This window comes from Dermacentor albipictus, chromosome 9, assembly GCF_038994185.2.
Source record: "Dermacentor albipictus isolate Rhodes 1998 colony chromosome 9, USDA_Dalb.pri_finalv2, whole genome shotgun sequence".
NCBI classification, from domain to species: domain Eukaryota; kingdom Metazoa; phylum Arthropoda; class Arachnida; order Ixodida; family Ixodidae; genus Dermacentor; species Dermacentor albipictus.
This window is the reverse complement of record NC_091829.1, coordinates 17,581,131-17,608,312: the sequence shown is the minus strand read 5'-3', so window position 1 is coordinate 17,608,312 and position 27,182 is coordinate 17,581,131. Positions and strand designations below refer to the sequence as shown.

General features: G+C 47.6%; 1 protein-coding gene across 14 annotated transcripts in view; it reads right to left on the bottom strand.

The window, feature by feature from the left end:
• LOC135903718 (uncharacterized) overlaps positions 1 to 27,182 on the bottom strand; it is a 290,426-nt gene that overhangs the window by 55,850 nt on the left and 207,394 nt on the right. For 3 of the 14 annotated variants that reach the window (XM_070525027.1, XM_070525028.1, XM_070525030.1), the window contains 2 exons: positions 13,768 to 13,853; positions 12,903 to 13,008 (listed from right to left, as the gene is read on the bottom strand). The gene's annotated coding sequence lies outside the window, so the exon portion shown is untranslated. Of the gene's footprint in view, positions 1 to 12,902; positions 13,009 to 13,663; positions 13,854 to 17,820; positions 18,040 to 27,182 lie in introns of those variants that run through there. The other 11 variants (XR_011508351.1, XM_070525026.1, XR_011508356.1 and 8 more) reach the window with 8 other exon arrangements.

Genomic DNA, 27,182 nt, shown 5'->3' with positions numbered 1-27,182 from the left:
TACGCTCGCCTGACACACGGCCAGAGAAGCGCGCCTACTGCCTACACACAAGGCTGTATTGCCTCCGAAACGGAGAGAACGGCGAGAGAAGGCAAAATCGGAAAAAAAAATCTAACCGACGCGGGGTCAGCCAGAAGGCAGCGGCGGCTGCCGCCTCTCCGTTCTACGTAACCTCCGAGACTTCTTGCTTGTTGCGAATCTCGGAGGCTTTGCAAATCTTGTACAGCTGCTAATGTTGTGTGGAGATGGCACGGCAAGCTCCAAAACACAGCGAATCAAGTACGTCGCAGCTGCGCTTGTAATCAAGAACCAACGAATGAGGGCCTTCGCCACCTCCACATGTTCAGCGTCTTTGTCTCGGCAGTCTTCATCGGTTGTGCACCTCTGTTTTCAGCTTAGGAGGTATCGGCCGTCGCGATTCATTGTGATGGTGTTAAGCCTCGGCTAACGTTCGTTTCGGTGGACATCGGTGGTGTGGCACAGTCGGACCCAGAGTTTCGACTTGAAGAGGGCGTGTGCCCGCGGCACACGCCATCACTTTCTGACCCGCCAAATTTCTGACATGCCCTACTGCTTCCAAATCGCAGTGTACTGTTGTCCTCCTTCACTTTCGTTAGTTCGAACTTTCGTTAATTCGAACTGAAGCGGCTTCCCCTTGCGGTTCGAATTAACGAGCTTTTACTGTATATATATATATACAGTGAAAGCTCGTTAATTCGAACTTCAATAATTCGAATTTATGGATAATTCGAACTGTACGATTTGCTCGGCCAAGCTCCACAGAAGTCTATGCATAAAAAAGTCCGTTAATTCGAACGCCAGAAGGTTCCCTCACGGATAATTCGAACTACACTCGCCTGGCACACGGCCAGAGAAACGCGCCTACTGCCTACACACAAGGCTGTATTGCCTCCGAAACGGAGAGAACGGCGAGAGAAGGCAAAATCGGAAAAAAATCTAACCGACGCGGGGTCAGCCAGTAACCTCCGAGACTTCTTGGCCGTTGCGAATCTCGGAGGCTTTGCAAATCTTGTACAGCTGCTAATGTTGTGCGGAGATGGCACTGCAAGGTCCAAAACAAAGCGAATCAAGTACGTCGCAGCTGCGCTTGCAATCAAGAACCAACGAATCAGGGCTTTCGCCACCTTCACATGTTCAGCGTCTTTGTCTAGGCAGTCTTCATCGGTTGTGCACCTCTGTTTTCAGTGTAGGAGGTATCGGCCGTCGCGATTCATTGCGATGGTGTTAAGCCTCGGCTAACGTTCGTTTCGGTGGACATCGGTGGTGTGGCACAGTCGGACCCAGAGCTTCGACTTGAAGATGGCGTGTGCCGCGGGCACACGCCATCATTTTCTGACACGCCAAATTTCTGGCATGCCCTACTGCTTCCAAATCGCAGTGTACTGTTGCCCTCCTTCACTTTCGTTAGTTCGAACTTTCGTTAATTCGAACTGAAGCGGCTTCCCCTTGAGGTTCGAATTAACGAGCTTTTACTGTATATGCATGTGCGTGCGTGTGTGCGTGCGTGTTTTGCACTTAAGGAAAGTTCGTGTGACCTTGAAGAATTGTTCACTGAAGGGATGACCTTATGTGAGAATTTACAAGACCTTCATAGTAGGCGATAGTTCAATTTCATAGCCCGATTCCTCTCCCACCAAGAATCTGGCGTCTCTCAGTGGTGTAATTTTCTTTCGTGTAATTGTCGTATACTTCGCAAACGCTAACACTGCTTCGCCTTTCCGGCGAAACTGCAGCCTCTCTCTCTTTTTTTTCTCTTTTTCTTTGAGTCCGAGTATAAGCGTTCGTGCCCATGACTGCTGTTGATTCTGATTTCAAGTGAATCCGGCTTGGCCTTGCTTCGGTTACTGAGTGAATTTTACAGGGCGCCCCAACCATCATGCACCAAGACTTTTTAAAAAAAAAAGCAGTTGCGTTACCCGAAGAAAACTTAGTGCATATTGTTTCCAGTATAGTGGAGTTGCTGCCAGTAATTCTTTCGTTACTGAGATTTAATTCGACAATTGCAATTAATTATCTCATTCAAGAAGCACTGTCCTAATTATGAAAGTGTCAATGAGGCATTTGTAGGCATCCCCAAAGGACATGATTGCTGTGTTTTCAGTGACGTATTAATTGCGTATAATTTTTTTCCGACTGGGAAACAAACCTCACGAAAAATAAAGAAATACCGGTTGACTATACGCTCCGACCTGCATCATGAGCAGCGCCCTCAAATAAGCTGATTTAAAGCAACTGCATTACCTGTCGCAAGCCCGAAGAGAGAGTGCATCCCCTTGATAATAGCACGGACGGAGCACCAACAGCAGTCTTCGCGGCTTTGCAGCTATTCCTTCCTCCCTGCGTCACACTTATTACCCGTCTCTCAAGGCAGGCCGAGTGATCAGACAGACTACAAAAGCGCCTTGATAACGGGGCCGAAGCGTCGCTCTGACCACGCACGAAACGCGAAAAGCAATGCAATAGGTATAGCATGTTTAAAAATCCCGTCTTTGCTCGCACCGCATCGACAGAGTATGCGCGCAGCTATATTTCGCGCCAGAAATTTGCTTCGGACCAAAGCCAAGTTAAGTTAAAGTGACTGTTTTAGTTTTCATGAGAATGCATACGTGCTGCAAAAACAGGTTCATGGCGTGAAATAGAAGCCAAATAAACAGAGCGGGAAGCAACCAACGTGTCCAGATAAGGCAAAACCGATGCGTTCAAGAAAGTAACCACTTCTATATGAACCGAATCGGCAACCTGCACGAAAAACCCGCCGTGGTTGCTCAGTGGCTATGGTGTTGGGCTGCTGAGCACGAGGTGGCGGGATCGAATCCCGGCCACGGCGGCCGCATTTCGATGGGGGCGAAATGCGAAAACACCCGTGTGCTTAGATTTAGGTGCACGTTAAAGAACCCCAGGCGGTCAAAATTTCCGGAGTCCTCCACTACGGCGTGCCTCATAATCAGAAAGTGGTTTTGGCACGTAAAACCCCAAATATTAATTATTAACCTACACGAAAAAAAAAACCACATTTCGGTGAGCCCTTATTTATGAATTCGTAAGCGCCATTGAACACCAGCTGCTGCCTAAATGACGTCTGCGCGCCGACCCGATGCTGCATCCCGGGCACAAGAACAAGCTTGTGGAGCCCAGCGTAAGTAGCCAACTGCGTACCGAGGATCCGGCAGCCGTCCAAGCCGTCGTTTAATGAACCGTCGGGATTAACCCAGTGATAAACACCGGGGCCGCACGTCTCAGCTTCGCTGGTTAACCATCTGTACGGAGTGCTTGGGCGGTCTCTTTCTTTTTGTTGTTATTTCCTTCATTTCACACTGGCCAACTCAGAAGGAGCCTGTTCGAGGGCGCTGTTTTATGATGCAGGTGGGAGCACAGTGATGTGGTATTCGTGAGAGAGTGTACAAGCGTGATTGAACGAGAACGCAGAAAGATACAGAGGGAAGTGCTGTCTGTGTATTCGCCATATATTACAGGGTTTATTTATCAATCGGAAATAATTAGTACGCAATTAGTACGTCGCTGAAGATGCCGCGGTCAGATGCCCCGTGGCTGTGGGTACAAAAGCTCATTGACACTTTGACAATCATGATAGTACGTCTCGAGTTGGATAATTAATTACAATTACCTAATTAAATATCGAGGCACTAGGTTTACTTCGAGTAACGCATTACCTTTTTTATCTTTGCGTATGATAGTTAATTGGGACACCCTGTATATATTTATGATATCTACATGCAAATGACGATGTTTTCATCCCTAATAAATGTTGTAAATTATTAGAAGTGTCTTTTAATGAGTAGTTAGCATGGTTAATTGGAAAGAGAAGCGATATTTAGAGACATATCATTCACGTGCACTTCATACGCCGTTGATAAATGACTGCCGAAGGAGTCACTAAAGTCTACAGATTTTTTTCTTCGGGGCCAGAAAGACACGCATAGCGTTTTGAAGCGAGAATAGACATCAATATATTCATTCTTTAGGCATAAGCTATCCATACCTTTCGAAATAATTGTTAATTGGCTACTTCCTTTTCCTTAAATATATATAATGAATTTTGTCCTGTGTATATATCTAAATATATTATGCAAGTGCATGGCGTTTACAGTGAAAATTTAAAACAATGTTGAAGTGAGAAAATACGGATGATACGGATACGCTGGTACTTCTAATGCGCTTGCCCTATTATTGTCAGGATATGGAGAAACAAAGCAAAGTATGGATTAAAATCCGTGCACGCCTGCGCCTAAAATGATGCAGTAAGCTGTTAGCCACAATAAAATTTGAAGTGAAAAGGTCGAGGCAAGTGAAAAGAAACCTCAAATGGCGTGGGTGACAAAACTCTGGCAATGACACGTTAGATGGGAGGGCAGGCTTGGGCATCGCCGGGGGAGGGGGGGGGGACGTGGCTCCGCCTTTCACTCCCGGAAAATTTCGGAGGGGGCTCGGGCCCCGGAGCTCGAGTATCAGCCCGCGCTTGGCGTCGTATGCGTTCTTCGCGGAGCACTAAACTGTTCTGCCGAGCAGCTCGGCCTCCTTAGACCCCAGCGCAGCGTGCTGCGTCATGGCGCACCGCCTCCTCGGTTTCGTAACTCGTCTCTCTCTCTCTCTCTCTCTCTCTCTCTCTCTCTCTAAATCACGAGGATGCACGAGACTAGGGCTCCGACCATGGCTCGTGCATTGCAGCTCAAAGTGAACGAGACAGTACACGCAATCCTAGATAAGCCTCTCGCCATTGAACTCACGCACACGTAAGTAATGGTAAATTCGGATGGTCGATCGGGTGCGAGGCACTCTAGATCCGAGTCACAGAAAGCGCACGCCACACGAACGACGAGTCAATTTCGAGAGCCTCGCGAGAACATGAAACGAAGGCCGAGAAGATGTGTCGATGATATGCCCGACTGAAGGCCGCCTCATTACGCAGCATTACAGCATCCCGGCGAGCGAGAGCGCAAGCCGGACAGAAAATGGTAGACAACGAAAGCGACTGCCGTAGTGACCGTCGCTTGTGAGACAGTGCTACGCCAAAGCAAAAATAAATAAGTAAAGAACTAAATTATGGGGTTTTACGTGCCAAAACCACTTTCTGATTATGAGGCACGCCGTAGTGGACTCCGGAAATTTCGACCACCTGGGGTTCCTTAACGTGCACCTAAATCTAAGTACACACGTGTTTTCGCATTTCTCCCACATCGAATGCGGCCGCCGTGGGCGTGATTCGATCCCGCGACCTCCGTGCTCAGCAGCCCAACACCATAGCCACTAAGACACCCCGTACGCCAGAGCAGTAAGTTTTCAGTACAATGATAGGATGCTGGAACTACTCGTCTGTCGACTGAAATGAATCACTGAATGTGCCACTAACAGACTCAAACGTTACCGCGACGACGGTCGAGCCAACACCGTCGAAACCGCACTGACAGAAGCTGCATACCCCTTGGGCGACCGACTGTACAGTGTCGATCACACTTGTCTAGAGTGGCCCGAAGGCTGCTCCGCACTGCGCCTGCGACGCCTAGCGACAAGCCCTGGGTTCGAGATGTGTTGGCCGATAGCGCCACGCACGTGGACGCCGCGGCATTCGCGGGCAGCCAAGATACAGGCCGCAGCATTCTAGCCGTGTCACGCTCGCAGCTCAGCTGGCAGTGCTCGTCCAGTGATAAAAAGCCGGTGCTCGCGACCCGCAAATCACGCAGGCCTGTATCTTGGCCACCCGCGAATGCCGCAGCGTCCACGCGCCTGGCGCTATCGGCCAACACATCTCGAACGGACGACGAAGTTACTCAGTGCTAGAACGCACCTGTGCCAGCTAGCCAGTTTTTCGTCAAATTTTCATCAGTCTCTGGAGCGCTTTCCGCGTCCTGGCTTGAGGTGATGGACGCGGAACGTTCCGCAGGCTCGTGCAGCCAGAAGTCTGCAACTGCAAGCTCTTCTATGAGTCAAGGCACCTGGTCAACCACCAGTGAACGCCCCAGAGAGACTCTTACTCCTGTGGCCATGGATGCAGAGCCTATTGCCGGCCCGTCTGGCCAGATCACTACATTGACAAGCTCCTCAAGGAAACGAGGCACCTGGTCCAGCACCAGTGAAGACACAGAGGTCTACTCAATCACAGGTGACGACTCATCCGATGACAGCTTCGTGTCGGTGAGGAGCCGAAGGGCTAAAAGGAGGCTTATCAAGGCGTCGTCACCAGCGAGTACGTCAACCATGCAGGCAGGCAGTGAACGCTGGCCGCACACCATCCTCTTCATGCCAGTGGATTCTTCCGTCAACCTTCGAGTACTGAACAGGCAAGCTCTCTCTGTTTTTCTTGAGGGAAAGGCGCCAAACGAAATCAAGGAAGTCCGGCTGAACACACGAAAGAATGTTCTAGCTGTCGACACAACCCGTGGAACCACGCTGGAGACGCTACGACAGATCACAGAATTGGGGAACATAAAAGTACGACCGATCATACCTATGGATGGGGCCTGCACTGCAGGCGTGATCTACGACGTTGACTTGGCTATTTCGAACTCGGACCTGCCAATTCTAATCAAACCGGCATACGAAGGAGTGGTCATCACGCACGTATGCCGACTCGGCAACAGCCGTTGTGTGAAGATTGTGTTCAAGGGGGATTCCATCCCTTCACACGTGAAGGTCGGTCACTTCCGACATGTCGTACGACGGTTTGTCCCAAAGCCGCTTCAATGCCACAAGTGCTTCAAGATCGGGCATGTTAAGGGCGCCGGCGCAAACTCCCCAATGTGCCCCCGGTGCGCGGAGTCACACACTGTAGATGTCTGCCGTGCAACAAACTTTAGTTGTGGCAACTGTAAAGGCACCCATGAAGCAACGTCTAAAGAATGCCCAAGACTCAAAAAAGAGTTCGAAGTTCTGAAGCAAATGGTCAGGGATAACTCAACCCATAGAGAAGCCTCAGAAAAGATCCGGCGTCGACGTCGTCATCGACGAAAACGCTCAAGACAGGGTGGAGTTCGGGCGCCGCTTGTGCCAACGCCATCATCCTCAAATAGAATGCCCGAGAGCACAAGGAGACCTCAGACGGGAAACGCTGCCCCCGTGGAAGAGTGGCCGACGCTTGCAAGCTCTCAGTCTTCTAAGGAGCCTCCACGCTTGACGTTCCCATCGAAGCCCGCTTCTGTTGGTGAGGCTTCAACAGTCGACTGCCAAATGATCCCGGTGCTGCGATCTATTGTGAATGTCATCAGGGCCATGCTTACAAGCATTGACACTCCATCTGCTCGAAGTGGGCTACAAGTGCTCGACGCGCTGAGCCCCGTCCTAGCAAGCCTTGAGTGAAGCCATGACTGACAATCACCAGTCATTTCGTAAGGGGGTCAGAGAAGCGTCGATCCTTCAGTGGAACGCGAGAGGTCTAAGATCTCGCATCGCCGATTTTCGTCAATTTGTTCTCACTAACCGATTTCCAATCATTGTCATCTGTGAACCAAGATTATCCCATCCAATAAGACTATCCGGCTATGAGACAACATTCTCATCAAGCGACATCAAAAGCAGCAAGGTCGTCGTGTTTATTTGCCGTGAACTTACTTACGTCGTCCAACCGGTGCAACCTCATGACGACAATCAGTATGTGTGCATGACTGTTAAAAATAAGAATGTCACCTTTGCACTCTTGGGGGTGTATCTGTCTCCATCAAGCCGATTTGACACCAAAAGGCTAGAAGACATCTTAAAAACACAACCTGGTCCATGGATTATCACCGGGGACTTCAATGCACACCATACCATTTGGGGAAGCTCTAAGGTTAACGCGACGGGAAGACGACTAGCTTCCTTAGCTTCCAACAACGGTCTCTACCTGCTGAATGACGCGAGTCCAACATTTCTGCGGGGAATAACGTACAGCAGCTGCCTCGATTTGACTTTCGTCTCCCACCGCCTCGCCACACATGTTAAGTGGTTTTTGGACATTGAAACGCACGGAAGTGACCACATCCCCACTTACCTCAAGATCACGGGAATGTCTAACACGTATACGTCCACCACGATACGAAGAATAGATTGGACTGTCTTTAAATCCCACATTGAGGACGCTTGTCACAAAGGCCTCTCTTGTGGACTTCAACAAGCTATCAAGGAAACGGCACAGACAGCCACGCGCACACTCACGTGTTCTTCAAGGTATTCTGAATTCGACCTGGAATTGGAGCGGCTTCGTGTGATTCGCCGTCGTGCCGAAAGAAGATATCGACGCACTAAGTCAATTCAGGATCTAAGAACAGCCAGGCGAATGCAAAAGAAGATACAACGCCGCATGGACAAACTAGAGGCTCAGCGGTGGTCGAAATTTTGTGCGTCGCTAGATCCCCGCAAACCGCTATCTCAAATATGGAGAACTGTGCGTGGTCTACGTTCTGTTCCGGAACAGCGTTTCCCGTTTAAGGCCCTAGCACTATTCCAGCGCCGACAAGACATTGATGTGGCGGAAGACTTCTGTGCTATGGTTGCGGGCCAGCCAACTCGTACAGGTTCGCTTACATTGAACCGTATTCCAGATTCACGAGATTCACGCATGGATCTGCTTTTCACGACGCAAGAGCTTGACGCGGCGCTCGCCCTATGTAATCGGTCGTCGTCGCCTGGTCCGGATGGCATATCTTACCGCATGCTATGTCACCTTGGTGAACGGGCACGAAGAACACTCCTTAATATCTATAACGAGTCGTGGCAGGAGGGCAACGTTCCCCAAGATTGGAAGATCAGCCGCCTGGTGCCGCTTCTTAAGCCTGGCAAGTCTCCCTTAGAGATTACTTCATACCGACCAATTGCGCTGGCAAGTTGCGTTGGGAAGGTAATGGAGCGAATGATCCTCGCCAGACTTGAGTGGTACCTTGAACACTACGAAATCTACCCGGACGCCATGGCTGGTTTTCGACATCACCGATGTTCTATCGACAACGTTATCGATCTGGTAACCTATGTTCAACACCAAAAGACGTGTAAGAGGTTATCTGTCGCAATGTTCTTAGACATAAAGGGAGCCTACGACAACGTTCTTCATGACGCCATACTTGAAGCATTGGAATCGGTGGGCCTAGGCGGTCCATTATATCGTTGGACTCGCAGTTATTTACATAGGCGGTCTCTCTTTCTTAACACTGAAGCTGGCCCAACCTCGCAATACTATACGCAGCATGGAGTTCCACAAGGCGGTGTCTTGAGTCCCACACTTTTCAACCTTGTACTCATTGGTCTCGTGGAACGACTTCCGAGCACAGTTAAAATATCAATGTATGCCGATGACATCTGCGTCTGGGCATCTGGTGTGACACGGCCGCAAGTACGCGCCAGGCTTCAAAAAGCTGCCACGTCAACATAGGCATACTTAAATGAACAAGGCCTCAAGATCTCGCCAGAAAAATGCGCATTGGTCGCGTTTAGCCGAAAGCCAATGAGATCATACGATGTCTCTATCGACGGTCAAAGCATACCTTATGTCAGGACGCACCGATTCTTAGGCGTAATAATTGATCGTGACCTCTGCTGGAGTCCTCATGTGGCCTACCTAAAGAAGCGCCTGACAGATATCTCTAATGCGTTTAAGTTTCTTGGAGGAAATGTCTGGGGTACTTCAGTAAATGCAATGATGCAGCTGTACAGGACGCTCTTTCTTGGGTACTTGCGATACAGCTTGCCTGTGCTGACCAACACCTGCAGAAGTAATATCCGCACACTCGAAAGCGTCCAGGCCCAGGCACTTAGAGTGTGTCTTGGATTGCCGCGGTGTTCGTCAACGGCTGAAACAATTGCCATTGCACACGATTTCCCAGCCAAGACCCATATAGTCATGGAAGCGCTCAGAGCACACGTAAGACACCTTGCTCGAGCCCCTGCCCATCATCTAGCCTCACTGCCAGAGGATCGACCACGTGCTTCCTTTTGCGAAACAGTCCTGCCTTATCGTGCATACCTTCCATCAGGTTATACAGCTCCAGCGAAAGTTCCGTTTCCACCATGGTGCTTGGCTCGAGCAAATGTTCGACTAATGGTACCAGGAATACGAACAAAGGCCCAACTCTCGTCTCCAGCACTCAAGCAGCTTTCGCTGCTCTTGCTGTATGAGACTTACAACGAGCATCATCATCTTTATACTGACGCTTCAACCACAGTGAACGGGTCTGCAGGATCGGCGATCTTTCCTGCAAAACCTTCCACAATTAAGATTCGACTATCTCACCAGACTACATCGACTGCCGCGGAGCTTGCTGCTATTCGTTGTGCACTTCGTGTAATTTCTGAAGAACTACCCAGGAAATGGAGCGTGTTCACTGACTCCAAGGCTGCTCTTCATTGTTTGGTTTCTGCCCTACGCCGAGGACCCCACGAACAACTAGTTATGGAAATCAGACTGCTGCTTCACCACCTCGTCGAGCAAGGACACGACATCACGTTGCAGTGGATTCCAAGCCACTGTGGCATAATGGGCAATGAACTTGCCGACGCAGCAGCACGATCTGCACACAAGGAGGGCTTACAAGACTCCATTCCATTCTCAAGAACAGACGCTGCAACGAAAATTCGTGTGCTTGCAAATGAAGCCATCAAAACTTTATGGAACACACCCAGCTTAAAGCATACACGTCTACACCGACTGGACCCATCCCTTCGACTTCGACCTCCGCCTGGACTCTCTCGACTCGAAACAGCAGTACTTTGCCGACTGTGGCTTGGTGTCGCCTATACAAGATCCTTCGCCTTCCGAGTCGGTATGGATGACAGCGCGGCTTGCAGACACTGCGGCGGCGAAGAGACTATCGAACACGTGCTTTGCCACTGTCCTCTATACAGCGCGCACCGGCTGTCACTAGCGACCGCGTTGGCGCGCCTTGACGACAGGCCACTTTCAGAACAGTCAGTTTTGGAATGCCGACGTGAACTGTCGTCGCAGCAAAAGTCGGTCAAGGCTCTGTTGACTTTTCTACGTGACAGTGGCCTATTAGAAAGACTATAATGACCCCATTTCGTCCCTTCTCATATTTTTTTTTCTCATGCTTTCATTTTTGTCACGCTCTTTCCGTCTTTATTTCCCCTTTCCCTTCCCCTAGTGCAGGGTAGCAAACCGGACGTTTTAAGTCTGGTTAACCTCCCTGCCTTCCTTTCATTTGCATCTCTCTCTCTCCCACATCTCGAACCCGGTGCTTGTCGCTAGGCGTCGCAGGCGCAGTGCGAAGCAGCCTTCGGGGCACTCTAGACAAGTGTGATCGACACTGTACTCAGCGTGACCTTATTCGACCACCCGAACGAAGTTTCGGAGCGATCCGAAACGACTACCCGAATGTGCCTTTAGCTTAAACGGATAAAGCGGTTATGTGCTGGGTTAAGAAACATTTTATTGGCACCCTTATCGTGCATATTATGAGGCTAGTGGCCATACTGAATTTACAGGACTAAAAACGTATTTCGGTTTGTTTTGTGCCACTAATTTCGTCTATAACGCTATAACCCGCTCGGGTACTTCGTTGAAGAAAAGCTGTTAGTACAACAAATACTTTGCCAGTGTAAATGTGTCAGTGTAAATATGCCAGTGTAAAACAGCATAGCAGCAGACTAGAGCATCGCTGTGAGAAGAGCTCAATCTGCTCTACGCCACGATGCACTTGAAGGTGACATCGAGAAACTTTGGTCAGGAAATTTTTTAGAGCGCAGCTCTTTGGCGTCCGTTCCTGGGTTTCGCGTCGTCGTCGGCGTTGTCGTCGTCGGCGTCGGCCTCGTAACCAGCTCGCCGACGAATCTGCTGCTCCGCCGCCGCGCATGCGCGCTGTCGGCTCTCCGGGCGAGGGAGGATGATGGAAGGGAGGAGGAGAGACTGTCGAGGAGGGCTGGCTACACAAATGGCTCTTTGGCGACCGTTCCTGAGTTTCGCGTCGTCGTCGGCGTTATCGTCGGCCTCGTAACCAGCTCCGCCCCCCTTTCATCCCCCCAGCGCTAGCAGCGACCGACTGATACCGCTTTCGTGAGTCCGCTACCGCACTCACGAAAGACGTCGTGCGCTTCCTGCAACTCGCATTAACCGTCCATCGATCCACACCGATGTTAGTAGTGGGGGACTTTAATGTTGACATAAAGACAAACAGCAATTTCCTAAGACTTATGCGGGAGAACATCCCGTTACTCTCACTCGTAACGCGTCCCACGGCTGTGACAACCTTGCGAGGCACTTGTATAGATCTCGTCTTTGAGAATCAAGCATTGGTGTACCAAGTCGAACATATATCAGTCTATTTCTCCGACCACAAAGCTTCCTTCATGACTGTCAAGAACTGTTAGTGGAGTCTTTGTTAAAGGAATACGTGTGAAAAATAAAAAAAAAATTATGTGATAGCGCATACATGTGTTGTTCTATTTCTTTGCCTCAATCTATCGAAAAGGTGAAACAGCTTATTTGCTGCGCTCAAATTTCGCATTAGGAAGTAACGTAATCGTCGGTAATTTTTTTACCAAGATCAGTAGCGAAAAGGTTTTTTTTTTTCAGCATTTATACTCACCGTGGCTGCTTAGTGCCTTTGGTGATACGCTGCTAAGCACGAGCTCGCGGGATCAAATCACGGCCACGGCGGCGGCTTTTCGATGAGGGCGAAATGCAAAGACACCCGTGTACTTATATTTATGTGCACGTTAAAGAACTCCAGGTGGTCAAACTTAATCCGGAGTACCCCACTACGGAGCGCCTCATAATCAAATCATGGTTTTGGCAAGTAAAACATTAATTTCCCTTAGAAATGCCAGAAAATTAAGTTCTTTCAATATATTTGACAATCTAATAGTGAGGACCTAGATACCATGCCTCTGCTCGCGAACAAAATTTTCAGCTTATTAGTACCAAAAATAATATCCGCGCCACTTACCGAACTTCCAGCCACATCGACCGCAGCCAAGCCCCGACAGCATTCTGCCACTCTCACCCGGCATGGCGCAAGAATTGCCGTTTATAGGCGACCGACCACAGTTAACCTGCATAGCATAAGCCACGTCATCATTTCACTTTCAGCGCGGTCGCCGTTTGCGATATCGTTACCGCCTATCGTAAATACCGCACTGCGTATAATTCATCGACGCTTTCACACTATCAGCAATGCTCGTAGTTAGCAAGGCGTTCTTGAAATCTTACATTGAATATCTGCTGGCTTCAATCGCCGCGCCCTACTTCGCTCAATGTGCGCGCTATTGTGTCGGCCACTTATTGTCGCCATTTGTGTCTCGCCTGGGCGAGGAAGAAGACGCCAACATTTATCTTCGCGTAACTTGAATCCTCGGCGTACTCACGATGACACCATATCATTTCAGAGTGCTTAGTATTGGTACAGGTACTATAATACTGCTGCACGCGACCACAGTTCTGAATGCACTTGCACCATGTTTGACTTGATCTTGAACGTCCAATGGCATCAGAATATTTTTTTTTTATTGCTAAGCTTTCTTTGCCTCTCCCCCATTTAACCAGTGTTGTCTGCTCGCCTTGCACAATTGTCGGACATAGTGCAAACCGACGCGGCCGCACCTGTCATGCCCAGTTTCGCCACTAGGGGCGCCCCATATATGGCGCGTTCGTGCCCGAATCTTTGCCCCATAGCGACGATGTGCTACTGCTCAGTACACCATGACTCACCTGTACTGTGCAGGCATTACAATGTCACTGGCGTGAAGTTATTTCACCGAGGGTAAATGCAACGCTCAAACCGCCCGCGAAATGTGAAGAACGAGGCTGCCCACCTCCCCATGGCCTGGTTATAGGATGACGTAGGGTGGCGCCGGAAACAGACACGGAATGCAGCTCGGGGATCCCACAGCAGGCACACCTGCAGAAATTTGAGATATTACGGTGCAGTTCCCGTGATGCTCGAAGCAGCACACAACATCGAGCTCCGTCTTTTCACGCGTGTGGGCACCAACATACCGCGTGGGTCGCTTCGGGTAAACGTACCTCGGCCTCCGGAGAGACGAGGACAATGAGAATATATGTCTCTTGGACACACTGCCTCACCTCGCTTTACCCCAGGCTTCTGAGTTTCAGATAGCTATTGACCTCTTGTGTTTTGCTTGTGCAACGGCGATTCTACTATTAGCGCGCTCACGGGCGACCTGCACGATGCGGTTCACCCGCGCGCAAATTTTTCCACAGCTAATACTATTCCGCGCAGTCCATTTGCTACGCAGAGATTGGCTACGCAATTAAAGTTTTTTTGGCAGTAGTGGGAGAGTTTGCTCTAGATTAGAATCCGTCGTGCAAGCCAGCACAGTATGCGTTTTCAAAACTTGCACTGCGACATATATCGTCTCGTCAACCTTTGACAAGTTCGCTAATTGCACTAGATTGCATTAATCAATGCGATCAGTTGCATTAGAGAATCGTTCAAAACCTCGATTCGGCTATGAGGCACGGCGCAGTGGGGTATTCCGGATTAATTTCGAACACCGGGTCATCTTTAACGTTCCCCGAATGCAAGGGCCACAGGCGTTTTTTGCATTCCGTGCCGGCCACCGCGGCCGGGATTTGATCCCATGATAATCCCACCATAGTCACTAAGCCACTGCGGCGGGTAAGTTACGTAAACAAAGAGCGACAGAGTTCAAATTTAGAGCGAAACACACATTACGGCACGAAAAATGCGGTTTACTATTCAAAGAAACACCCCAATGTGCGTTTTTTTTTTGCGCTTAAGCGGCAAGTGGCGGTTAGACAGTTACGGCACTGCACTTCTCTCTTCCCTTCATCCAAAAAAATCACTACACACACGGCAAGTGGCGGCTGAAGTCATGTCCGAGCACTCCTGCAAAGACGGGAGAATACACGCTGAGCGCAAGGAAAACCGCGCACGGTTTATTGCACTTATCTGCTCGGCATTACCGCCTGCATATTCTCCGATCTACGTACGGCGCACCAGCTTCAGTTCTTATTTGCAAACAATCTCACATGTTGAATTTAAATTTCGCGATAATTGTTTTCCGGCTGTGTTTGAAAAGGGGGGAAATGAAACAAGGCACCTGAACACGTCGATTGAGTGGGAACGTAACCCATCTATTAAGAAAAAGTCACATGTAATTTAAGTACAAAGAGTAACCCACTATGCAGCAAGGTAATTTAAGACGTACGCTAACATGTTTGACGAGATGCTCTCTGTATCGCTGCTATTTCGCATCCTTTCTTGCAGCTGGAGAAATTCAACTCAGTGATAGCAGGCACGTCTACTTGCAATACCTATTGCAATCCTTTGCATTGCAGAGCGCATAACCTATTCGTGAAATATATTTCAACCTGTTCATTAAAAATTCATCCAAAAGAAAAATCGGCTGGCGAGAGCTCCAGACTTGCATTATCAACACGTGCTGTTATACTTCCTCTACAACGTTTTACGTAACGCCCCTAAACAAGCGAAAAGTTAGGGCGTAGCAATTTTAATTTGTCTCCAAAAACAACCATACCAACCGAAAATCCATAAGAGTACGACAAGAACCGAAGCACTCGGGGGCGCGGAAACAGTTCACTACTTAAGCAGATCCTACGTTGCACGTCAGTACGTGACATGAAATGCATATACTGCCTCTTTCAAACCTTTTCAGGATCGTTTTCTCGCGCAAGATACGCTCCCAAGGGCAGATATTCGTGCAAATTTAAACTCGAGTGAATTGTTTTTAGGAGAAATGGAAAATTAAAATCTGGGGTATTGCGTGCCAAAACGAAGATCTGATTATGTGACACGCCGTAGTGGCCGACTCCGGAACCATATTTACAACACGGGGTTCTTTAACGCCCATCCAATGCACGGTACCCGGGCGATGTCACATTTTCCCCCACTGAAATGCGGCCGCTGCGGCCGGAATTCGATCCCACGCCTTCGGGCTTAGAAGGGCAACGCCGGACCCATAACACCACCACGACGGGCCGCATAGCGTTCTTTAACGTACACCTTACTCTAAGAGCATAATTAGCAAAAATTTCTTTATAAAATCGCAAAACATTTTTCTGTGCTGTATGCATACTGCATTACGTGTTACATTTAGGCACAAAAATTCACTAAACTTACTTCTGCCTTCAAAATAGCCACGATCTGTTTTTTTCCAAGAGCTCTTAAACTCGTGGTACTTTATTCAGCGTCGTCGCGCAGCACCCACTCCCGAGGAGTCTTTCTTGCGTCAAATTCTGTGCCCGACGTTCGTCGACGAATGTGTGCCGACGGGCGCTGCTACGCGGCGCAGGGATGCGCATTACGCGGACCGCTTTTCATTTCGCCGTGACAGAAACAATTGACCGATTCTTTAACAGAAAGCGCGCTATAGCATCGACTGGCCGGCCGGTCAGCGTCTTCAAACCGCGCGAAGCTACGGGACCCGCAACAGTATAGCGCATGCGCACCGAATAGACTCAACGGGGAGGGTAATTCCGTCTGCTATAGGTTCCGTCTGCTAGGCTCTTTCCATGCCAGCATGACAGGCGCCGCCACGAATCACTCTGTGCAAGCTCCCCGGCTTAACGGAGATAAGGGCGCGGTTAGAAAGGCCTGCAGGCCAGTCGCCGCTCGCGCTGTACTGTTAATTAATCGGTCAACTGCAGATGCAATATTATAAGACAACCCTGCGTTGCTATCGAATTGGCGACAATGTTCGCAGAGTTCGAATGTGCCCGAAGCACGCCGTGCCTGAGCGAATTATCTAAGAGCGACGTTTCTGTAGAAGCGATAACCGGTCAAGCGCAAACGATGGTGAAAGTATGCACTGCGCGCATAGCGATTCTAATAGGTGCGAGAATTAATGCTTAGCCTAACAGAACAACATAATCGAGTGAACAACATATTCATGCTTTGTTTCATTAGGTCGCCGCAGATACACTCCTGTCAGTGTAACATATCAAGCGCCTCTGATAAGAACATCCCGAAATGACTGTTGCTTCAAGATCAAAGCTAACGGCGTTTTCAATTGAGAGCTTAGACATGACGCCACGTGGGAATTAAGTTGAAGGAATCACGGAATAATCAACGTGTCATGGTGGCACCGCGACCTGAAAGCATGTCATCACGACCAGAGAGCCAGAATTGAGCACAACAGTCGAGCTCTCGCGGCTTATCACGGCGGTGGCATTCAAGCATGACAAATCGCCATAAGTACAGCCGCCATCAGAATTGTAACAATGAACGTCCAAAAGTGAATGCTTTTAAGAAGGACGCATTAAGCTAGCACCATTAAAAGCATTGAATCCAGAAATGTCCAGCACCGCCCGCAGAAGAAGCAGAACAGCGCTAAAAGCGCGTCTTCGCGTTAAATATGGCAAAACATATCAGAGCGCTGTATTCGAATTATGCTATTTCAACTAGCCCCAATGCAAGCCGTAAATATGACGACAGCGCTAAAGTGTAATTGCAGTTGTCAGCATAAACCACTGTAGGCACTAACAAAACAGACTCAATTATTTATATCAGTTTCCAAAAATTCGCTGGTTTATACCCGTTTACATGCAAACTTTGTATGCCGGAAGGCCAAGTGTCGCATTAAAATCTTCCGACTTCCGGACAACACACGCGTGCTATTATTTCGCGCTAACGGGAGAATGACATCTGCTGGAAACGACAACGTATGTGTTATGGCCGGGCTATCATTAGTTTAAGCAAGATTAAACGAAAGCGTTTTTTTTAGGTTTTGCAAACGAAATTAGATTGTGGCGTTCTTTTCAAGCAACGTACAATTACTCTTCTTATCACCAAACTAGAGTAACCGCGCTCGTAACACAATTTTCAGCTTACTAGCGCGAAGAATAAGATCCGTGCCGCTTACCGCATTCCCAGACACGTCGACCGCAGCCAGGCCCCGACAGCGTTCTGCCGCGGTAACGTCTATGCCTGCCTGGCGCATGCGAGACCGTTTCCTAGGCAACCGAGGAGAGTTAACCCGAGCAGCGCAGGTCTCGTCAGGCTTCGTTGTTCTTCCGTCGGGGCCTTCCTTTCGGCTATCGTTATCATCTATCACACACGCTGCATCGTGCAAGTCATCGACGCGCTCGCACTATCAGCTCTGCCTAGGTTCGCATGAAAATTTCCAGACGTCGATGTCGGACGCTATTGAAGCTAGAAACCTTGCAATGAGTAGCTGCCGGCTTCATTCGCTGCACTCTCTTGTCCCCTAAATATACGCTGCTCGGCGACTTTTTAATGCGACACTTGCATCATAGATTACGCAGGCATCTGCACATATAGAGGCATACGAGACGATTAAATGTTCGCATATGCGGACGTTCTACATGCATATATCCGAGGCATTCTGCGTAAAGCTATTACGAAAACTTGGAAAAACTGTCTAAATTACCTTATCAAACAAAGAAAAAAACGATTTAAGTTGTAGTTTTCTTTTGTTTTTATGAAAAACACTTTGTTCTCACGTACTTAAATATTATAAAATAGCATAATAAACCCGCTCTTGACTGGTACTGCTTGTGCTATTGCATTGCGTCGCAAGTCTTGATACGATTAGCTGATTTGGAAATCACTTTGTGATAGGTTGATCGTATTGCACACGATCATTGTGTCCTTCATTATTTTGTCCTTCATTATTTTGCCAGAGTTAACTCGGGCAGCGCAGGTCTCCTCACGCTTCGTTGTTCTTCCGTCGGGGCCTTCCTTTCGGCTATCGTTATCATCTATCGCGCACGCTGCAGCTTGCAAGTCATCGACGCGTTCGCACTATCAGCTCTGCCTAGGTTCGCATGAAAATTTCCAGACGTCGATGTCGGACGCTGTTCAAGCTAGCAACCTTGCAATGAGTAGCTGCCCGGCTTCATTCGCTGCACTCTCTTGTCCCCTAAAATATACGCTGCTCGGCGACTTTTTAATGCGACACTGGCATCATAGATTACGCAAGCATCTGCACATACAAAAGCATACGAGACGATTAAATGCTCGCATATGCGGACGTTCTACATGCACATATCCGAGGCATTCTGCGTCAAGCTATTACGGAAGCTTGGAAAAACTGTCTAAATTACCTTAGCAAACAAATAAAAAAACGATTTAAGTTGTAGTTTTCTTGTGTTTTTATGAAAAACACTTCGTTCTCACGTACTTAAATATTATAAAATAGTATATAAACCCGCTCTTGACTGGTACAGCTTGTGCTATTGCATTACGTCACAACTCTTGATACGATTAGCTGATTTGGAGATCACTTTGTGATGGCTTGATCGTATTGCACACGATCATTGTGTCCTTCACTATTTTGTGTCCAAATTGCAATATGCGTGTTTGAAATTTCCGGTGCTTCAGCTTGTTGAATATCTATTGAAATACTAAATTGAGTTATGGAGGTTTTAAGTGCCAAAACACGACTTGATTATGTGGCACGCCATAGTGGGGGACTCCGGATAAATTCTGACCACCACGCGATCTTATAAAGTGCCCCGAATTCACGGGACGGGTGCTTTTGCATTTCGCCCCTACAGAAACGCGGCCGCCTCGTCCAGGTTTCGATCCCGCGACCTAATGCTTAGCAGTGCAACATTATAGCCGCCAGGCCACCGCGGTGGGTTATTATAACATTAACATCTTACTTACTGTAAAAGCTGTTTATTAATAAAAAAAAGTTGGAAGGCGATTCAACGTCTATAGTCGAAGTGGATGGAAAACATTGTCTTCCTTGGCGAGCTGACGGTGAAAATTGGGTGCATGAATCGTATGATTTATTGTCATAGCCGCGCTGGGAGCGAAATCTTTTGATCAACATCAACTAGATGTTGAGTCACCTTTCAACTTCTTGTCACCATTTATAATCGACGTCATTATAGTCACCATCATGTTCATCAGATTCCCAGTGATCCCAGTAACACATACCCAGTGACACAGCCCGAGTAACTACAGCAGCCCATACGGAATGTCGCCACATACCCAGTAACACCAGGTACTTTGCCAGGCGCGCCCTTCGTACTTTCTCCGGCGGGCTATTCTCTTCACCTCCAGGCGCCTTCCTCGTTCGCTTGCGTTCGCTTGCTTCGTGGCCTCAGACAGAGACCACCGATTTGAAGAGCTGGGTAGGTATACGCTTGCACGTAAAAATGAAACAGCAGTGTTCAGCGACTTCGCCGGCCGTGAATTCGTTTACTGAGACAGCAGCGACTTCTCGGGATCCCTTCAATGTCCCCCCCCCCCTCCCCCCCCCGGAATTTGTACAAAAGTCCTCCAATCCTATACTTCGACAATGGCGAGCTACTGGCCTTGAAATGACTTTCGCATGCACGAAACTTCTCTATGAGTAAGGACTTATGTTGATTTATTCATTTATTTATTTACCTATGTACTCCCAAGGCCACTGTGGCGTTATAGAAAGGAGCTGTGCAGTAATTAGCGTTGGAGGGTTGCATGTGTAAGCCTTGACCAGATTGATCTAGGTTTCTGTTGATGCGGTAATGATTCCATTCCAACGATGTCTTCGTTACGAATGAACGAAAGTACAAGCTGTTGAGGCAGCTTGATACTAATGGGTTCTAAGACAACGCAACAGGAATGGCGTGCTTCAGATCATGGTAGGCGAAAAAATTAAATTTTATGAAAAGGACAAAGACGGTCAATTGTTCTGCGAGAACGATCAGGGAGGTATTATTCCTTCAATTGGCCATTTGATGATTTCGCACCAATTAAACGTTTAATTATCTGAACCAGTGAGAATGAGTGCTTATATTTTATACACCCAAGGTGTGTCACCTCTTCAGTCTCGGTAGCCATTGTCGTTTGCTGCTTCTCCGGGCTGGTTCGCCAGCTTGAGCTGGTGCTCCGAAACCGGGACCGCGAGCATGGCACATCACGATTCCTGACGGTCACCTTCTGCGCTTATGTCTTCTGTGCTTCTTTCTGCGTCTTCATTTCATTGATTGTTGGATTCTGCAAGCTTAGGACACCCCATCACCAAGTGGCGAAAGTTGTCCGGTGCCCCGCAGGAGCGGCAAGGGTATGGGAATCTGGTTGGGCGCACTCTATTCAATATAGTGTTCCGTACATAGGAATCTGTTTGGAGACGCCGCAGAGCGCCTCTCTCTTTTCTGGTTAGCCTGGGGTGCGGTAAGAAAGTATGCTCTTCTTTCCAAATCATAATAACGCAGGATATGCGCATACTTCTTGGAAGATTAGGGGGATGCTCCATTGGACATACACTGAAAGTACAGAAGAATAGTTACAGCGATATCAATGTTTAGCATTGCGCTAGAACTCCTTGGCCGGTGTTCGAACTGTACGCGGTTTGCAACATGTTGGCATGACGGAGCACGCGAGGCCAGTGCAGTTAGGCATTGGCAGAAGGAACATCGCCCTGGCAGCTACCGCGGAATCCCACAACGCCGGCGTAAGGTAAAACAAGACCATGCGTTGTCGTGATCAGGCTCGAGTGTCGCCATGTGGTGTTCCAGGTGTCGAATCTCGATGGTGCATTGCATGAGACGGTCGGGAAACCGGCGGCGTTGGTGAGTAGCCAGTGAAATGTTAGCGCGCATGCGCCGTCGATAGCAGGACGGAACGACGTCGCCGATAGCGCCGCCAACGGCGATCGCGCCTCGAGCCTAATAGTGAGGTCCGTTCGGCCGCTGGGCTCTATGGGAGTGTCCTCGTTTAATGTAACTTGTTTCTCGGTGCTTCCAAGCCCTTTATACGAGCATGCATTACTTGCATCCTCAAGTGATTCACTTGAGTGGTTACCAATACAATTAGCGATGTTTGTTGATCCCTTTAAAAACGAAATAGAAAGACAATTAAAGGCATGAAGATTAACGACATGGTCGTACGGTTGGCTACTCTGTATGGGGAAAAAGGGATGAGGATGGATTAAAAGAAAAAAAGAAGAAGGGAAAAGGATAGAGAGAGCTCACGCACACAGTGGTGGACGCAGGGTGTCTTTTCAAGTCAGCTGATTTTAGAAAAGTCATTAGAGCACCTTTAAAAACAAGCACGAGTGACAGTGCGACGGCTGACCCTCCGTACATTATCCTAGCTCTGTCAACGATTTCCCGGCGTTCCTCGGCCGTGGTCTCCTGTATACAGGGCCTCGGCCGCGGCGGGCACAGCGGCTTTGCCGCCTTCGTGAAGTGGTTGCCGACATGCGCCTAGGCGAGCTGCAAGCATACGTATATGCCAATTAAGGTAACGCTGCACTTCAGTGCTTTTCTTAAATGTCTCATTAATTAAACTTGGGGATTTCGTTGCATTCACACATTCATTCGTTCATTCGGCGCACCGCTGAAGGCCTTTTTCACATTTGCGCAATGCGTGGGAGGTGGGGCAGTGACGAACAAACATTACGCAGACAGGTGTGCAGGTGTTACAATTTTGTCACGCTTTAGATTATTGATACGATATTAAAAATGAGTAGTAGAACAATGCAGCCATGCGGAACTGGCAATTCATGCAGGAATGGTGATTGGCTATCCACAACCTTCCCACAAATCAGGCGCTGTTGTGCAGCAGGTGCTTTTGTTCCAGTTTCAAGTTCTCGCCCACGCTGTACGTATTTTCTTTCCATCCATTGGCAGATAACTAGCGATATTTTCTGGCTTGCACTTATCTTTCTCGTCCTACCCTTATAGCTTCCTCGCGTGTTATCTGCGTCCAGTCTAGGCGTGGCGTCTTTCGATTACGAAGCGAACTTACCTTACATTTTGCCCTGCTACTCTCTCATAGCTGAATAATTAGCAGGGAATATAATCATCACTTATTAACAGGGGCGTAGCCAGGGGGGGGGGGCTTATGGGGCTTCAGCCCCCCCCCCCGAAATTTTTTCGTGCTGTCCATGCACCGCTGACAAAAGCGACCCCCGGCGCCGGAAATCACTCTGGATTTTGTCTAGAATGTCTTTTTGACGCTCGAAATGACATTTAACCGCGAAGATTGCGAACTCGGGCTGGATTTCGTGGCAACGCCTATACACCGGCAGTCACATAACGCCAAGCAGTCCCATCCGAGCACAAAGTTTCAAGGGCGCTTTGATGGTGAGCGGGCTCGCCGCGGCATCTCACTGAGGCCAAGGAATCTATGGAGCGCATGGATATCAATTGCGAAACTTTATGGGTATAAATCTCATAAGCTCTTGATGTGAAACGTGCATTGACATTTCCAAAGTTGTGCTTTAAATTTTCAATTGCGGAACTTTGTTGGTTTAATGTTGTTATAAACATTTGACGCCAAAGGTCCATTGACTTTTCTAAAGTCTTACATCGGAACATACAACGGGACAAGCCAAATCAACACACTAGCAGACGAGTTGACAAAGCACGCAGCGAGGTCCAATGAGACGATGTGTTGGGGTGGTTCATTTGTGCCGTCATGTCACACAAAAAAATATCAACATTTTTTTTTAACCTACGCCAGAACATCCATGTCAAGACACCAAAGCCAGCCAAAGTAACTACGTTCTTATTTATTTTTTCTACTTTGACTTTTATTCGCCGAGAACACATTGAGCCTCTTCAATTTTTTTTTTGTTCTCGCTACCCTACCCGCGGGCTGCCAGAGCGAGCCAGAGCGCATATGTTTTTCTCGTACGGCCCCGACCACAACGCGGTGCACTTCGGCGGGCGTTCGGTTAACTCTAGCCGAGCGGATTTTCACCTGACAGAGTTTTGGAAGCTTTCTGGCTAGCAGACGAGAAAAAAAAAAAACAATGGTCGCTCGCCGCCATCACTGTGGGGACTCGAAGGATTGCACCGCGTTCCTTGAGCGGAACCTTTCCGGAAAGTCTTGTTTCGCCGCTGTAGGATACTGAGCAATATGCGTATGGTTCTCAGTGGGCCAATCGTCTCATGTTTTCTTCGGTATTAATTCTGTAGCCCCATTAGGTGCCCGATGTAGGCATTCGATTCTGGCCAACATACTTTCCTATGCGTTTTTTTTTCCCATTTCGATGCCTCCGCCTCACAGAAAAAAAATGCATTGTTGCGGCGCAGCGAATCGTCCCATGGTGAAAGTTCGATTTTGATACTTCTTTTGCGGAACGTAATGGGCGACGGGACGCTTTAGTTGCCGGATACGTTTATTATATTATTGCGAAAGCAATTATATGGACACTCCAGGCGCATTCCTGCCGTCGCCGTCGCCCTCATGTTTCGTATAAAGTCCAAGGGTGATAAAATCGTGACCACGCGCTGCATGCTGTATGTGCGAATGAAAGCGTAGAGGGGGAGGTGGAATGGGTGAGCCGGTGGAATGGGTGCGCAAAAGAGCAAAGCGGGGAGCAAGCGCGCCGCCTTCCGTCGCACGCAATACATCGGGGGGGGGGGGGGGGGGAGTGAATGGAATGGGGGCGGAATCTAGGATTCTGTGAATCTATGATTGTGCAACATGTTTATTTGCCTTGTTTGACGCATTACATACAGTTACTTTTTCTTACATACATAGACTCATTGGAGACTTATACGTGTACTTTAATATCTTGTTGCGATGTTTTGTGTATATATGCAGTGAACGATGTTTCCAGTGACACTTTTTTGTCCTTTATCAAGCCGTATTTTCACATTTGTATATCCCATTGTATCTTTGCATTTCTAATGTACGAGGGCGAGTCAAATGAAATTGCGCCTACCCTAACCACGCAATAATGGTTCGGTTCATTATCTGCGAGGCATGCGCGTAGGAGAACGGCATGTCTCATTTACAAAAGTGACACGCAGGTGTGAAGATAAATGTTCTTTAATGCTCTCATACACTGGGTTGAATATGGTTGCGTCACATAATGGACACTTCAAAAGTTGAACAGCTCGGTGTCGCGAAGTTTTTGACAGCTAAAGGTGTTTCCGAAACAGAAATTAATCGCCGTATGGCTGCCGTTTACGTTGAACACGGCATTTCATTGACCACTGTGAAGCGTTGGAGCAAACGGTTTAAAGGACGTTGTAAAGACGTTCCAAGACCGGGCCAAAACCATCGTGCAATCACCCCCCACACAATTTCAAAGGTTCATGAGCTGATGAAACAAGAACGGAGGATAAGCATCGGTGAACTGGCAGACCGTCTGAACATCAGTCACGGTTCGGTTCACGCCTTAATTAATGAGCTTCTCGGTTATCGGCTCTTTGGTGCGCAATGGATCCCCAAGATTTTGATCCATAGCGAGAAGACGGAGTAGTTTCGCGCTGCCTTCACTCATCTGATCGGGTATCACAATGAGGATGACGACTCCATGTTTGCAATTGTGATCGGGGACGAACCTTGGTGCCACTACTACGAGCCTGAAACACGACGGCAAAGCTTACAGTGGAAACATTCGAATTTACCACGCCCAAAGAACGCAAAGGCCATCATTCCCGCTGGAAAGGTGTTGTTGACTTTTCTTTCGGTCGTCAGGGTCCATTACTGATAGAATTTGCTAAATCTTGAGAGGCTATCAATTGTTTCCGATATTGTGAAACGCCAGAACGGCAGTGTGTCGCAATCAAGAACGAACAACGTGGAAAATTGACGAATGGGGTCATCTTGTTCCACGACAATGCCTGTCCCCACGTCCCTTATGTGGTTAATACAAAACTGGCAAAGATCAAGCGGGAAACGCTGCAGCATCCGCCATACAGCTCAGACCTGTCACCTTGCGACTTCTACATTTTGGGGCAACCGAAAAAACAGCTCAAGGGAACCAGATACAGACGTTTTGAAGCAGCAACCCAAGGAGCTTTATAAGACGGGAATCACGCGACTCGTTAGTCAATGGGACAAATGTCTAAATTCTCATGAAGACTACTTTTAAAAGAAGTACCCCGTTGTTGGCTCACATTTATTTGACTTGCCCTCGTATATCTTGCAGAATTCCTGATTTTATACGTGCCCTCTGCTGCAACTGATTTCGGTGCAATTACTGATGATACACGACCGGTGACAGCTGCTTCTGCGTAATACATTAAAACAAATTACAGCGTCATTGAGATTTTTCACTGGCCATTGCATATATACAAGAATGTAAGCACGGTTCTTGCATGACAAAGTTTCATTAACATATTTGTCCTCAACTTGTTCAATTCATTGCCTTTTAATTTTTCATATCAGTGGCATGCACTGCTTTCCTGGTTTCGAACTGATATAGTTCTAAAGTTCGTGTGATATTTTCTTTACTTAAATAGACAAAAATATGGAAGCATTGATATCAGTTATTTTGGGCAATATTTTTGGCACATACGAGTATATTCTTTTATGAAAAAATACATATTTTATTGTTTTGACTGTGCGTAGCGTTCAAGAATTCGTTTGCAGCATCTTTGGCAATGACAATGCAGTTATTCATGGATTTGATCCCTTGACAAATTGTTTAAGAGGAAGCTTTAGCTCGGGCCCATTCCGACGCAGCCTATTCAAATAGTTGAAAAACGCAGAAACCCTTTTCTTAGATAATCCTGCTAATCGCTTTTATTGAAATTCGTTGCATTTGAGAGAGAAAGTTAAATCCTAGTTCTGTTGTAAACACAACTTCGATTTAGGGCCTGAATGTTGTTTAAAATATTTTGAAAAATTCGAAAGCTTGAAAATATAGAAGCACGACGTTTACAAACTAATAGCTATGCATGAATAACAGACATTGTGGTTCTGTAAACGGCATCTATTATAACAGTCAAAGCGGGCAAGTTTGCTATGTCAATTTGTATCTTACGTGAATTGGTTACGTTGTGTACAAGGGTTCTGCACAAGCCGTATTTCCACAATACTAAATTTTTTTGAGATTAATGTGTAACATATCCATTTTGTCCGTTGTAGATGTACTATTAGATGCAATTCACAGAATTGGGATATCATTTTTCATTGTTGAGTCACGGAGTTTTAAACTTGATAGCTTCGTTTTCTGAAAATTTTCGATTTGGCCACTTTTTAATAAATAATTGACCACCTAAATAAAAAATTTGAAAGCAGTAGTCACTAGAATTAAACTTTTTCTTTTAAATGCAACAACAAAATTTCTGGATACGCCTCTGGCCCCATGTATATATATATATATATATATATATATATATATATATATATATATATATATATATATATATATATATATATATATATATATATATATATATGGCCTCTGGCCTCTGGCCCCATGTATATATATATATATATATATATATATATATATATATATATATATATATATATATATATATATATGGGGCCAGTGGCGTAGCCCCCCCCGAACAAACC